This window comes from Gymnoscopelus microlampas, assembly GCF_963454915.1.
Source record: "Gymnoscopelus microlampas genome assembly, chromosome: 18".
Classification (NCBI taxonomy): domain Eukaryota; kingdom Metazoa; phylum Chordata; class Actinopteri; order Myctophiformes; family Myctophidae; genus Gymnoscopelus; species Gymnoscopelus microlampas.
This window is the reverse complement of record NC_139955.1, coordinates 48,873,397-48,889,809: the sequence shown is the minus strand read 5'-3', so window position 1 is coordinate 48,889,809 and position 16,413 is coordinate 48,873,397. Positions and strand designations below refer to the sequence as shown.

The 16,413-nt window shown below is 37.7% G+C and overlaps 1 protein-coding gene across 1 annotated transcript in view; it reads right to left on the bottom strand.

Annotated features, from left to right (window-relative positions):
* LOC311034136 (uncharacterized protein) overlaps nucleotides 1-16,413 on the bottom strand; it is a gene marked incomplete at its 5' end in the record, with an annotated part of 210,172 nt that overhangs the window by 148,821 nt on the left and 44,938 nt on the right. The gene's annotated exons all lie outside the window — the stretch shown is intronic.

Here is a 16,413-nt window from a genome sequence, read left to right as displayed (position 1 = left end):
GGACAGTGTGGCTCCCATGAAAACCATCAGGGTCAAAACCCGCTCGGTACCATGGATGAATTCGGACATCCTTACTGCCATGAAAGTCAGAGACAAAAAGTGTTCTGAGCTTCATAAAAGTAGGATCAAACTAGCCAAATGTTTTAACAAAGGTCTCGAATCCCACGTAGCTAAACTTGAAAAGGAAAAAAACAAGCTAAGAAACAAGGTAAATAGCATGCTCCTGTTAGCAGAAAAAAGCTACCTCGATGACAAGATTGAGGAAAATCAAAAAAAAACACGAGAGCTTTGGAGGCTACTCAAGAACCTCCTAGGCTGCAGCAAAAAATTGAAAACCAGGCTTTCAAACTTAAGCCTCAAGGTGAATGACACTCTCATTTCATCCAAACACGAAGTGAGTAAAATCCTCAACATATTCTTCACGACCGTAGCCTCAGATTTGGTTGAAAAACTTCCTCCACACTCTGGGAGATATGGTGAGGAGTATGTTGTCTCATTTTACGAAAAACAGGGTGTTTGCAAAGATGACTTTAAACTCTCCCCTGTGAAAACAGAAGAGGTGTTTAAAAAATTGAGTGCTCTTCATCAACACAGAGCCACAGGCCTCGACAATATCCCCCCCAAATTTCTAAAAGACTCAGCCGCCTCCATTGCTCCAATCATTACCCACATATTCAACCTCTCCACCACACAGGGACAGGTCCCCAACGACTTCAAAAAAGCAAGGGTGACCCCTCTGTTCAAAAAAGGAAACCAATTAGACCCTGGCAACTACCGCCCTATTTCTATTCTAAGCTCCATCTCGAAAGTCATGGAAAAAATAGTCTATGAACAGGTCGACAAGTATCTTGCCGAGAAAAATCTAATCTACAAATTCCAATCTGGCTTCAGAACAAACCACTCCACTGACACATGCCTTCTCTATTTGAACGACTCTATCAAACAAGAGATTGAAAAGGGCAAATATTGCGGCATGGTCATGCTGGACCTCCAGAAGGCTTTTGACACCGTTAATCACCCGATTATGATCAATAAGCTCAGAGCAATAGGTTTTGATGACACGTCAGTGAACTGGATGAGATCCTACCTGGAAGGGAGGGAGCAAGTGGTGGAAGTAAACGGCACCCAGTCCCCCCCCCTCCCAGTGACTTGTGGTGTTCCCCAAGGAAGTATACTAGGACCCTTACTGTTCCTGATATATGTGAATGACATGTCGTCAGCCTGCGACTGCAACCTGTTCCTGTTCGCAGATGACTCGGCCCTGCTAGTCTCGGACAGGGACAGGCTGCAGGTTGAGAAAACTCTCAGCTCTGAACTCAACAAGATCTGCATCTGGCTCTCCGACAACAAGCTCTCATTACACCTGGGCAAAACGGAATGCATCCTCTTTGGGTCCACTCCTAACCTCAGAAAGGCAGAGAGCTTCACGATCAAAGCGGGTGATGATATCATCAAAAGAAAAAACGAAATTACCTACCTGGGCTCTATCTTGGAGGCTGACCTCTCTGGTGACAAAAATGCTGAAAAAACGATCAAAACGGTCCACAAAAAAACACGCTATTTGCGGAGTATTGATCGTAAAGTCAGTAAGAAGACTCTGAAGACTCTTGCAGTGGCCCTCATACAAGGTCATTACGATTATGCATGTACTTCATGGTATCACAACACCACCAAGGCCTTAAAAACAAGGCTCCAAACATCCCAAAACAAACTTGTAAGGCTACTTCTTGGCCTCAACTACAAAATCCATCTAACCCCTGATCATTTTGATAGGATTGGATGGCTTAGGGTTGCGGACAGAGTACAGCAACTTGCTATGGGCCTGGTCTTCAAGATAAATCACAACATTGGGATCCCCCTGTATTTGTCAAAATACTTCCAAAATGTTAATGATGTCCACGATCACAATACCAGAGGCAGCTCCACAAACCTTGTCCAACCCTTTTTTGGCTCAACAAAGGGAAGTAACTCGTTCTCATGCTATTCATCAAAAATGTGGAACGCCCTACCAAAAGGAGTAAAGGAGTGTAAAACCCTACTCTCTTTCAAAACAGCCCTAAAGATACACCTTCAGGAGGCTGCAATTGGAAAATGGCCCCTGTCTAAGTCCTAACCTAACCTACCCCCCTACCCCCCCCCCCTCTCTCCTTCTCCTTTTGTACATATTTCTCACTCTTCATACCAGTAACCTGTAAACTGATTGTATGACATTCTATAGTAGTTGTGTATATCTGTCTGTCTCTTATATGTCATCATGATTTGTGTGCATGGGGAACTCATTTGAAACAAGCTCTGTGCTTTTATGAGTCTTCCAGTTTAGTAGACCTTGTATTGTGAATTTGTACTTCCATGTACTGTTGTTCTCATGTCTTACTAAATAAAGTACATCAATCAATCAAGTGCCTGCCTCCACCTGCAGGTGGATTACAGACTTTCTAACCAACAGGTCTCAGCGTGTGAAGCTGGGGAAGAGCATTTCCAGCTCCAGGTCCACCAGCACCGGTTCCCCCACAGGGCTGTGTCCTGTCCCCACTACTGTTCTCCCTGTACACCAACAGCTGTGTTTCCCTCCACCCGTCGATCTCCAAAGAGGACGAGTCGGCCTACAGGAGGGAGATCGAGCGGCTGCGTAGGAGGTGCAGCAGCAACAACCTGGAGCTAAATGCCCAAAAGACAGTGGAGATGGTGGTGGATTTCAGGAGGAACGCAGCCCCTCCCCCTCCCATCATGCTGGGAGGCACCCTGGTGAACTCTGTGGAGTCCTTTAAGTTCCTGGGCATCACCATCTCCCAGGACCTGAAGTGGGGACTGAACATCGTGGCCCTCCTGAAAAAGGCACAAAGCAGAGACTGTTCTCTCTGTTCGGCAGCTGAGGAAGTACAGACTGTCGAGGGCTATGATGACCCGTTTTTATATACGGCCATCATCGAGTCCATCCTCACCCACTCCATCATCACCTGGTTCCACGCTGCAAAAAAAAACGGGACCGTACGGTCCCGTTTTTTTTTAACAACATGGGAGTGGATGGAACTTCCGGCGAACGGAAACGGTCGCGGAACGGTCACGAACGGACATGTGTGTATGTACCCAGAGAGGGTGATGGGCCGTCCCCCTGCCCCCTCCCTCAAGTCCCTGCACGACTCCAGGGCGCTGAGGAGGGCAAGAAAGATCATGGCTGTGACCCCTCCCACCCTGTGGCCACGGCCTCCTCACCCTGCTCCCCTCTGGGAGAAGGATGCGGTTGCTGAAGGCCACCACAGCAACGCCACAGACTCAGCTTCTTCCCCTCAGCTGCCAGGCTGCTCACTGAGTCTGGCTTCCCTTCTCCCCCCCCCCCCCCCCAAGGGTCACTGAACCTGATACTGGACACTGGTAATGACATGTCACTACTGAACACTATGGCACTTTATATATATCTATTTTCACTACTGAACACTATGGCACTTTATATATCTATTTACACTACTGAACACTATGGTACTTTATATATCTATTTTCACTACTGAACACTATGGTACTTTATATATCTATTTACACTACTGAACACTATGGTACTTTATATGTCTATTTACACTACTGAACACTATGGTACTTTATATATCTATTTACACTACTGAACACTATGGTACTTTATATATCTATTTTCACTACTGAACACTATGGTACTTTATATATCTATTTACACTACTGAACACTATGGTACTTTATATATCTATTTACACTACTGAACACTATGGCACTTTATATTATCTATTTACACTACTGAACACTATGGTACTTTATATATATCTATTTACACTACTGAACACTATGGTACTTTATATATCTATTTACACTACTGAACACTATGGTACTTTATATATCTATTTACACTACTGAACACTATGGTACTTTATATATCTATTTACACTACTGAACACTATGGTACTTTATATATCTATTTACACTACTGAACACTATGGTACTTTATATATCTATTTACACTACTGAACACTATGGTACTTTATATGTCTATTTACACTACTGAACACTATGGCACTTTATATTATCTATTTACACTACTGAACACTATGGTACTTTATATTATCTATTTACACTACTGAACACTATGGTACTTTATATATCTATTTACACTACTGAACACTATGGTACTTTATATGTCTATTTACACTACTGAACACTATGGCACTTTATATTATCTATTTACACTACTGAACACTATGGTACTTTATATATCTATTTACACTACTGAACACTATGGTACTTTATATATCTATTTACACTACTGAACACTATGGTACTTTATATGTCTATTTACACTACTGAACACTATGGCACTTTATATTATCTATTTACACTACTGAACACTATGGTACTTTATATATATCTTTTTACACTACTGAACACTATGGTACTTTATATGTATCTATTTACACTACTGAACACTATGGTACTTTATATTATCTATTTACACTACTGAACACTATGACACTTTATATAATCTATTTACACTACTGAACACTATGGTACTTTATATTATCTATTTACACTACTGAACACTATGGCACTTTATATTATCTATTTACACTACTGAACACTATGGCACTTTATATTATCTATTTACACTACTGAACACTATGGTACTTTATATTATCTATTTACACTACTGAACACTATGGTACTTTATATATCTATTTTCACTACTGAACACTATGGTACTTTATATATATCTATTTTCACTACTGAACACTATGGTACTTTATATATATCTATTTTCACTACTGAACACTATGGTACTTTATATATCTATTTTCACTACTGAACACTATGGTACTTTATATATCTATTTTCACTACTGAACACTATGGTACTTTATATATCTATTTTCACTACTGAACACTATGGTACTTTATATATCTATTTTCACTACTGAACACTATGGTACTTTATATATCTATTTTCACTACTGAACACTATGGTACTTTATATATCTATTTTCACTACTGAACACTATGGTACTTTATATATCTATTTTCACTACTGAACACTATGGTACTTTATATATATCTATTTTCACTACTGAACACTATGGTACTTTATATATCTATTTTCACTACTGAACACTATGGTACTTTATATTATCTATTTTCACTACTGAACACTATGGCACTTTATATTATCTATTTACACTACTGAACACTATGGCACTTTATATATATCTATTTTCACTACTGAACACTATGGTACTTTATATATCTATTTTCACTACTGAACACTATGGCACTTTATATTATCTATTTACACTACTGAACACTATGGTACTTTATATATCTATTTACACTACTGAACACTATGGCACTTTATATATCTATTTACACTACTGAACACTATGGCACTTTATATATCTATTTACACTACTGAACACTATGGTACTTTATATATCTATTTACACTACTGAACACTATGGTACTTTATATATATCTATTTTCACTACTGAACACTATGGTACTTTATATGTATCTATTTACACTACTGAACACTATGGCACTTTATATATCTATTTACACTACTGAACACTATGGCACTTTATATATATCTATTTACACTACTGAACACTATGGTACTTTATATATCTATTTACACTACTGAACACTATGGTACTTTATATATATCTATTTACACTACTGAACACTATGGTACTTTATATATATCTATTTTCACTACTGAACACTATGGTACTTTATATGTATCTATTTACACTACTGAACACTATGGCACTTTATATATATCTATTTACACTACTGAACACTATGGTACTTTATATGTATCTATTTACACTACTGAACACTATGGCACTTTATATATATCTATTTACACTACTGAACACTATGGTACTTTATATATCTATTTACACTACTGAACAATATGGTACTTTATATATCTATTTACACTACTGAACACTATGGTACTTTATATATATCTATTTACACTACTGAACACTATGGTACTTTATATTATCTATTTTCACTACTGAACACTATGGTACTTTATATTATCTATTTACACTACTGAACACTATGGTACTTTATATATATCTATTTTCACTACTGAACACTATGGTACTTTATATATATCTATTTTCACTACTGAACACTATGGTACTTTATATATATCTATTTTCACTACTGAACACTATGGTACTTTATATATATCTATTTACACTACTGAACACTATGGTACTTTATATATATATCTATTTTCACTACTGAACACTATGGCACTTTATATATATCTATTTTCACTACTGAACACTATGGCACTTTATATATCTATTTACACTACTGAACACTATGGCACTTTATATATCTATTTACACTACTGAACACTATGGCACTTTATATATCTATTTACACTACTGAACACTATGGCACTTTATATATATCTATTTACACTACTGAACACTATGGCACTTTATATGTATCTATTTTCACTACTGAACACTATGGTACTTTATATATATCTATTTTCACTACTGAACACTATGGTACTTTATATATATCTATTTACACTACTGAACACTATGGTACTTTATATATATCTATTTTCACTACTGAACACTATGGTACTTTATATATATCTATTTACACTACTGAACACTATGGTACTTTATATATATCTATTTTCACTACTGAACACTATGGTACTTTATATATATCTATTTTCACTACTGAACACTATGGTACTTTATATATATCTATTTTCACTACTGAACACTATGGTACTTTATATATATCTATTTACACTACTGAACACTATGGTACTTTATATATATCTATTTTCACTACTGAACACTATGGCACTTTATATATATCTATTTTCACTACTGAACACTATGGCACTTTATATTTATCTATTTTCACTACTGAACACTATGGTACTTTATATATATCTATTTTCACTACTGAACACTATGGTACTTTATATATCTATTTACACTACTGAACACTATGGTACTTTATATATATCTATTTTCACTACTGAACACTATGGCACTTTATATATATCTATTTTCACTACTGAACACTATGGCACTTTATATATCTATTTACACTACTGAACACTATGGCACTTTATATATCTATTTACACTACTGAACACTATGGCACTTTATATATCTATTTACACTACTGAACACTATGGCACTTTATATATATCTATTTACACTACTGAACACTATGGCACTTTATATGTATCTATTTACACTACTGAACACTATAGCACTTTATATGTATCTATTTACACTACTGAACACTATGGCACTTTATATATCTATTTACACTACTGAACACTATGGCACTTTATATGTATCTATTTACACTACTGAACACTATGGCACTTTATATGTATCTATTTACACTACTGAACACTATGGCACTTTATATATCTATTTACACTACTGAACACTATGGCACTTTATATGTATCTATTTACACTACTGAACACTATGGCACTTTATATATCTATTTACACTACTGAACACTATGGCACTTTATATGTATCTATTTACACTACTGAACACTATGGCACTTTATATGTATCTATTTACACTACTGAACACTATGGCACTTTATATATCTATTTACACTACTGAACACTATGGCACTTTATATATCTATTTACACTACTGAACACTATGGCACTTTATATGTATCTATTTACACTACTGAACACTATGGCACTTTATATGTATCTATTTACACTACTGAACACTATGGCACTTTATATGTATCTATTTACACTACTGAACACTATGGCACTTTATATATCTATTTACACTACTGAACACTATGGCACTTTATATATCTATTTACACTACTGAACACTATGGCACTTTATATGTATCTATTTACACTATTGAACACTATGGCACTTTATATATCTATTTACACTACTGAACACTATGGCACTTTATATATATCTATTTACACTACTGAACACTATGGCACTTTATATATCTATTTACACTACTGAACACTATGGCACTTTATATGTATCTATTTACACTACTGAACACTATGGCACTTTATATATCTATTTTCACTACTGAACACTATGGCACTTTATATATCTATTTTCACTACTGAACACTATGGCACTTTATATGTATCTATTTTCACTACTGAACACTATGGCACTTTATAGATCTATTTTCACTACTGAACACTATGGCACTTTATAGATCTATTTTCACTACTGAACACTATGGCACTTTATAGATCTATTTTCACTACTGAACACTATGGCACTTTATATATCTATTTTCAATACTGAACACTATGGCACTTTATATGTATCTATTTACACTACTGAACACTATGGCACTTTATATATCTATTTTCACTACTGAACACTATGGCACTTTATAGATCTATTTTCACTACTGAACACTATGGCACTTTATATGTATCTATTTACACTACTGAACACTATGGCACTTTATATATCTATTTTCACTACTGAACACTATGGCACTTTATAGATCTATTTTCACTACTGAACACTATGGCACTTTATATGTATCTATTTACACTACTGAACACTATGGCACTTTATATATCTATTTTCTTGCACAGTGTTGTTTTGGGTTTGTTGGTATTTTATGTTATATGTGAAAAAAGACTGAAAACACAATCATGTAATTGCCAAAGCAAATTCCTATGTGTATTATATAATGACTAATAAAGGAATCTGAATCTGAATCTGAATCTGGGAGGAGACTATGAGGAGGTGGCAGAGGAGAGACTATGTCCACTCTGCTACATATATACACATACAGTACATACATACATATATACACACACATATATCCATACATAGATATATATGTAAAAACAAAAACAAAATCAGGATTCCAATTCAAAAATAGCCGATCTACAAGCTCAAAACGCTTGCGATTTGAGCTTGGTCTACATTCATATCTCCACCTGGGAAATGCATTGTTGGATCTGATCTCTAAATCTAATGAGTGGATTCTCCACTGAATATAATGCAAATCACTATATTTCATGTTTACCTTAGTTAATATCAGTGATGGACACTAACTAACATTTACTTCAGTAATGTACTTATTACATTTAGGAGTCTTTTCACTGCTACATGTTAAACATAAATAGTTCATCTTCAGAGCCACTGACATGACATTTGTCCCATTAAATACAATGACAGATTCAGACTCATTACTAATTACGATAAAATTATTGAATTGTTAAATTAACCATTCTGCATAAAGAGTACTTTTACATTAAATACTGTGAGTATACTTTTGATGAGAGTTCAGATATCTAAAAAGTCTATCAGTCTATGAAATGGTTTTCTGATGACACCTGCTGGTTATAAAGAGCGACTGCAGCCTACAGGGAGTTTTATCATTTCTATGTCAAGGACCCATCAGTCCTCTGCAGAGATGAGAAAAGTACTGTCATTCTGTACTCGAGTAGAAGTACAATTACTTGTGTAAAAAACGACTTTGGTAAAAGTTGAAGTACTCATTCAAATAATTACTCAAGTAAAAGTAAAAAAGTACAGGCTCTGAAATGTACTTTAAGAGTAAAGGTGAAAAGTATTTTTACCGGATGTGCAAAGCCAACTGTAACCTCAAAAACACTTAATGTTTAGTAATTAAACTATTGTCTCCTAAAGGAGAGACAGTAAAGTGATGTATGGCTGTGCATTCTAGTCATAGAGCAGGGGTCTTCAACGTTTTCAGGCCAAGGACCCTCTAGCTGAGAGAGAGATGAAGCAGGGACCCCCTCTATATTGTATAAAATTGTGTTTCAGATTAAACCTTTTTTGTTTACTTGGTCTACTCTTTTTTCCCTCTACACCTATACCTCTTTGCCAAAAAATAGCCGATCTACAAGCTCACAACGCCTCGCAGCGCGAGGCGTTGTGATCTTGTAGATCGGCTATTTTTGGCTAAAGTTCTCCTCAGAAAAGGGATGTTAGGGTTCAAGTGGTTAAGGTTAAAAAAGAATCATATCACACAAAGATTTGGCGGACCCCCTGTAGTAACTCTGAGGACCCCCTAGGGGTCCCGGACCCCCTGTTGAAGACCCCTGTCATAGAGAAACTTACTTCAAGCAGATAAAGTGAACACTGCACAGTGAAGCTCAAACGTTCATTAAGTCCATGAACAAAAACACACTTCATGTGTAGTAAACTCCTCTCCTAAAAAGGAGACACAGTAAATAATAAAGTGCATTCTGTAAACAATAATAAAGTGCATTTTAAACGTTACCCTTCCTCTTATTTTCCACCCATCTTCTCCTTCCCAATCCCTGTCCACCTCCTGTTTCTTCTGCCTATCTTCTCCTCTGCTCATCCATTTATCACCTTCAGGTTCTCTCCATCTCCACCAGCCCTTCTGCACCGTGCATCTCAACACTAACCAGTGATCACTTTATTATTACAATGATTACTACAAACTTAGAGACTCATAAAGATGAGTTTGAGTCCATCTGAGAACTACAGCTTCCTGTTAACTTCAGGGTCCATTTCAAGGTCCTGGTGAGTCACCTATAGAGCTCTGCATGGTCAGGCCCCAGAATACCTAACCCACCTGGTCCCACGTTATGTACCAGGGAGGGCCCTAAGGTCTGCTGAACAGGGTCTGGTAACAGTTCACACACTAATCTAAGAACTAAAGGAGACAGAGCCTTTCAGGCTGTAGCTCCCAGGCTTTAGAACGCTCTTCCACATGTCTGGAGAACTACAGCCTCTGTGGACATGTTTAAGAACAACCTTAAAACGCTGCTATTTCAAGAAGCTTTTACACATGTTACATGATGTTATTTACACCTTTGTGTTATTTGCTGTCCTGATGAATTGTACAGCTTCTTCTGTTCTACCTGCTTTAATGCCTTGTTTTGTTTTGAATCTCTCTGTATGTGAAGCACTTTGTGAGTCCTCTCTGTGAGAAGTGCTATATAAATAAAATGTACTTACTTACAGTATCACATAACACAATGAGGTTACTCTAGAGCCATGCTAGCTGCTCAATGAAATACTATTTATGCACTTTATGAATTGAGGTAGAGCCAGGTGTCACACTGATGGTACAGATTAGAGGACGTTCATGGTATCATCTGGACCGGTCAGGTAGGACTGCAGCTGCTTGTGTTTTCATGTGCATTATTTACCCTGCTTGATGGTGGAGAAGAAGTCATCCTCATCTGAAGACTGGGACCTGAATGCACCGTGGGTTGATCCTTCACATGGCTTTGGATGTAGTCCAGGCCTATGGAATAACAAAAGCACAAAACCAAAGGATTTAAGCTTTTCCCCAATAAACACTGTTTTAATACCTAGATAAAAAACAATACATCATGGAACTAGACTAAGAGCTGGGACTTTAACTGATTCATTAATAGACCGCTGGTCTGTTTATTATTTTGGCCAGGGATAATGAGGGAGGGTTGGACTGAATGGGTCTGTCTTATTTAATGTTTTCAAATCAATATGGACTAACCAAATTGTTGGTAGTGTTATGGCCTTTGAAGCAACAGGGTTTAGTTTGTGTTAGTCTGGTTTGTTCATACAGGATATTGGACAATAAGGTCAATCAAGACTTCTTTATTTTTATTTCTCCTAATGGTCAGGGTTTCCACTGTTCTGTAAATGTACTTTAAAGTATTGTGTTTTACTTGTTTTTGAGTCTACAGAAGGTCCTTGAATTCATATAGGCTTCCTGAATCTCTGAATAGATTCCTATACGTGCACTGATCTGTTGGTCTGTTTAGAACCACCTTGATACAAAAACGACTATATGTTGTTGCTTAAACTTATGTATTCACTCATTGATTCACTCATATACTAAAATATGTTTTAACTGAAAATAAATCGCTTCTCAGGTCAAATAGATATACGATTAAACATGCGATTAATTTTGATTAATTAATTACAAAGCCTCTAACTAATTATTTTAAAGATTAAAGATTCTTTTTTTAATCAAGTCCCAGCCCTAAATTAGACATTTTAATGCTAAATGTTTTGCTAAAGTACTTTTCATACACATGAGGATTAGTAAAGGTTGTCATTTAGTAAACATGACTTACATTGACAGAAACAATATCTCAGTACATTATGGACACTTCAAATGACAAAATGTCCTCATCATCAATAAAGTAAAGAGCATCAGCAGCATTTACCATGTTATAGGATGTCTTCATCACGTGTCCAGCAGGTCCTGAACCTCTGGATCACCAAGCATCCAAAACACCTTTCAGTCCTGCCTGAAGAGCATCTACCAAAGACCCACAGTATGCAGAGCTGCTGGAGCTGAGCCTTGATTGATTGATTGAATATTACTTTTGGTACTTTAAGTATATTTTGATGCCAATACGTTTGTACTTTTACTCAAGTACATTTTGATTACACAGACTTTTACTTGTAACAGAGTATTTCTACATACTTTTACGTAAGTAAAACATTTCAGTACTTTTTCCACCACTATGGCTAATAGGAATTAATAAACACAAGAAAGCCATTGGCTTGTCATCATAGAGTACAGAAGTCCTGACGTCACTGTCTCATCCCTGGGTCGTGGAAGTCATTTCTCTATAGAGAATAACATCGGGTCTTCAAATCGTCTCATATATGAATTATGATCCATAAATAAACAAAGTGTCTCGGCGCTGTTGTCGATGAGGCTTTGTATTGTTTATGATAGTCAGTCACTCATATTTCATACAGTCTGTTAATGGAGAAAATTTAACTCATTTTGTCTGAAGTAACATTAATGTTTTCTCACCGTCAGTTGATGCTTCATATCCATAAGAGTCAAACCTCCGGGTTATTAGTTTATTTATGGAACACACTTCTTATTATTATTAAACACGTCTATGGGGATTCACAACGGGGGAAACCAAGACCCAGGTAGGATGAGTCAATGACGTCAGACTTCGGTCCTTTGTACTCATTCATGGAGGTCTGCAGTGTTGACCGTTTAATGTGTCTCTAGTCTCCTCAGTGTCTCATGGTTCATAATCCTCTCTGACATGAATGAAACATTAAAATGTTCTAACTATGCTCTGACCTGCTGCCATGTCTGTATGGAATGTAAACAGGAAGTTCTTCTCCTTCTTTCGTGATTTTTGTCAGTTGGCAACCATTTAAGGAGCACTACCGCCACCAGCTGGACTGGATTGTGAACTGGACATGTACAGTAAACCAATAAATAAAAATAAAACTCTATATTCTATTGACTAACTGGGTTTCTCTTATGTATCTAATGATATTATCATATATTTACCCTGCTGCTTTCCCTAAGAGACCTGACAGTGTTAAATCATGATGTTTCCCCTTTTCCAACTCCTGATATAATTGATTCCTCTCACTGTTGTACTTCCCACATTGGAGAAGTACATGTTCTACTGTTTCCTGTTGGTCACACTCTGTATAGTCTCGCGTGGCCAGACTGTCGCCTCCCACAATGTTCAAATGTTTCCGGTCATACATTCAGAGATTGTGGAATAGTTGTCTGTCTACGCAAGACTACACTCTGTACATTTCCCTGTCGGGTGCTTCCCTATTCTATGTAGTGAATCATTCAGCCCTGTGTGTCCAATTCTCAACCTCGTGATGATACTCTCCTCCTTCCTCTTCCAGCCCACCTCCCTCTCAGTACAGACCTGCTTTTGGATATTGTACATGTGTCTTCCAACCTCCCCCTCATCCCAGTATTCCTGCCACACTGACTGTGTATAAGTCCTGATCATTGGTTTGATTTCACTCTTATTTAATGGTACCTTCATGTCTATATCTGTCTAAATCTTAGTGTTTGTTTGGCCAGACTGTCTGCATGCTCATTTCCCTCTACACCAACATGAGCTGGGACCCACAGGAATGGTGTTGTTATTCCTTTCTTTTCTACTCTAAACAAAATCATATATATTTCATTTATAAAGGTCCATTCGGCATGCAGATCTCCCTGATCTTACGCTCTCTAATGCTGAAAAGCTATCCGACGCTATGACTGTGTTTATTTCTTTTCCTTCTATCCATTGTAAGGCTATGATTATCACCACCAACTCTGTTGTATATAGACGGGTTTCCTGTTAGTAAACATGAGAGGAATATGACCGCGCAGAGGAGGGGGAAGCCTATGGGTGCGTTTGGAAATTACGCACCGGAGCACACTCGCCTATTAGTTTGTATTGGCCAGTGCGCTCACTGCCGCTCAGGGCTGTATTTTCGAACGCGCCTTTCACCCGGGCATGCGCAGATTGCGCATTCTGCTCTGTGATGACGTCGCGCGGAAATCCGTCTATACAGACACATGGTCTGTTAGTCTTCTCCTAATATTTACCTTGCTTACTGGGATGTACACAGCTGACCCTGCACATCCTGATACAGGTTCTTTGGAGCCATCTGTATATAAGAACACTGAGTCTGGATACCTCTGCTCACAATATGTCTGGACTGTGTACCCCACTGGAGTAAACTTTGGCTTGCTCTTTATTTCCTGCTGTACCCCAAGGTCTACACACGGTCATGTACATAGCCAAGGAGGTATGGGAGGGATTGTCACTGTGTGACTGTGTACTCCAGTTCATTTAGCCCTATACCCCCTGCCTTTGCATTACCAATCCACCCAAAACTCATGCAGTTCGACTCATGCTCCCAGCAATCCACTAACACACTCTTTGTAGGATGTATGTTACTCTGTCTGCCCCTGGAGGTTAACCCAATATGACAGCATTAACTTCACTCTCCTCATCCTTAATGGCATTTCTCCCATTTCCACCTGCATGGCTGACACAGGTGAGGTTTTAAATGCTCCACTAGATTCACAGAGCTTGTGCCTGTACTACATGGAGCATCTTGAGGTTTGACTCCATAGAGGCTATACACCCATAATCCAGTACAGATCTCATGAGTGCCCAATAAATACCTTGCATCGCTGCTCTGCTTGCTCCTCAATCCTGTCCTGACAAACACCAGAGAATATTTATGACTTTTTTACCCTTTCCCTTGACCTTCTCTAAATGAGCCTTCCATGTTAATCTTTCTTTGAACCACATCCCCAGAAATCGTATAACTTTAACCTGCTCAAGCAGCTGCCCATACAGTTTTAGGGATATTGTGTTCATAATGCATTGGGCTTCATAAAGGCCTTTAGGAGGAACAAGAGTTTTATAATATGTAGCAGAGACTATAGAGCCTCAGAACCTCTGTGAGAGAAAGATGTGCAAGACCATGAATCCTGCATTTACAAAGACAGATTCTGCCTCATAGGTCAAATAAAAGTGCGCTGGGACGGCGCCCTTACAAGCAAAAGTCAGGAATTCTACATTTTACTCGAGTAAAAGTACAAAATAAAAAAGAAATCACAGAAAAAAATGTTTTATGGTCATGATTCACCAGGACCCTGGATGGCTTGATTCTAGGCTTAAATTAATTGATATAAATATACAACATATTGTCAGCTGTCATTGTGCCATCTGGCCAGGCAGGGATTGGAACCACTAACCTCTAACATCTGGGCTACCTGCCGTCCAGGTTGTCCAGATGTTATTTCTATCAGCCTGTTATAGACACTTCATATTGTCTCTCATAGTCTGTGACTGTGTAGCAGCTCTCACTGTGTTGATACAGAGATACAATGTAGCAGCTCTCACTGTGTTGATACAGAGATAGTGTAGCAGCTCTCACTGTGTTGATACAGAGATACAGTGTAGCAGCTCTCACTGTGTTGATACAGAGATACAGTGTAGCAGCTCTCACTGTGTTGATACAGAGATACAGTCAGCTCTGTTACACCCTGACACACACACACACACACACACACACACACACACACACACACACACACACACACACACACACACACACAATGCAACAGCAGCCTACAAGGAGCAGCTTTCAGACAGTTTAAAGTTGTTGTTGTTCATGTAGAATACAATATCAATAAATGTACATAATATACACATAGGATCTGACCTGGTAAGAATTATTACATTATTACACTGGTTGTACACTGACACCACAACAACAACAACTAAACAGCATCAATGTAACAAAGACAAACAGCATCATATTAATATAAAGACGTTCACAACAGTATCAGCAGTTAGTAAATAAATGCATGTTTTACCTGGATGATGAAACACCAAACATACAGCCTTGTATTCCTGTTTGGTTCCATTTGTACACTCTCAGAGTTAAAGACCTGTAAGGGTCCATTTGGTTCCATTTGTACACTCTCAGAGTTACAGGCCTGAGTCTGAAAAGGCTTGAACGGCCACGGCTCCAAAAACCAAGGCAGGTTTTTGTATTTTATTTCCCTCTCCAAAGTGTAGGATAATTAACAGTGCAGGCAACAATAACATGTTAGATTCATTAAAAAAACAACAC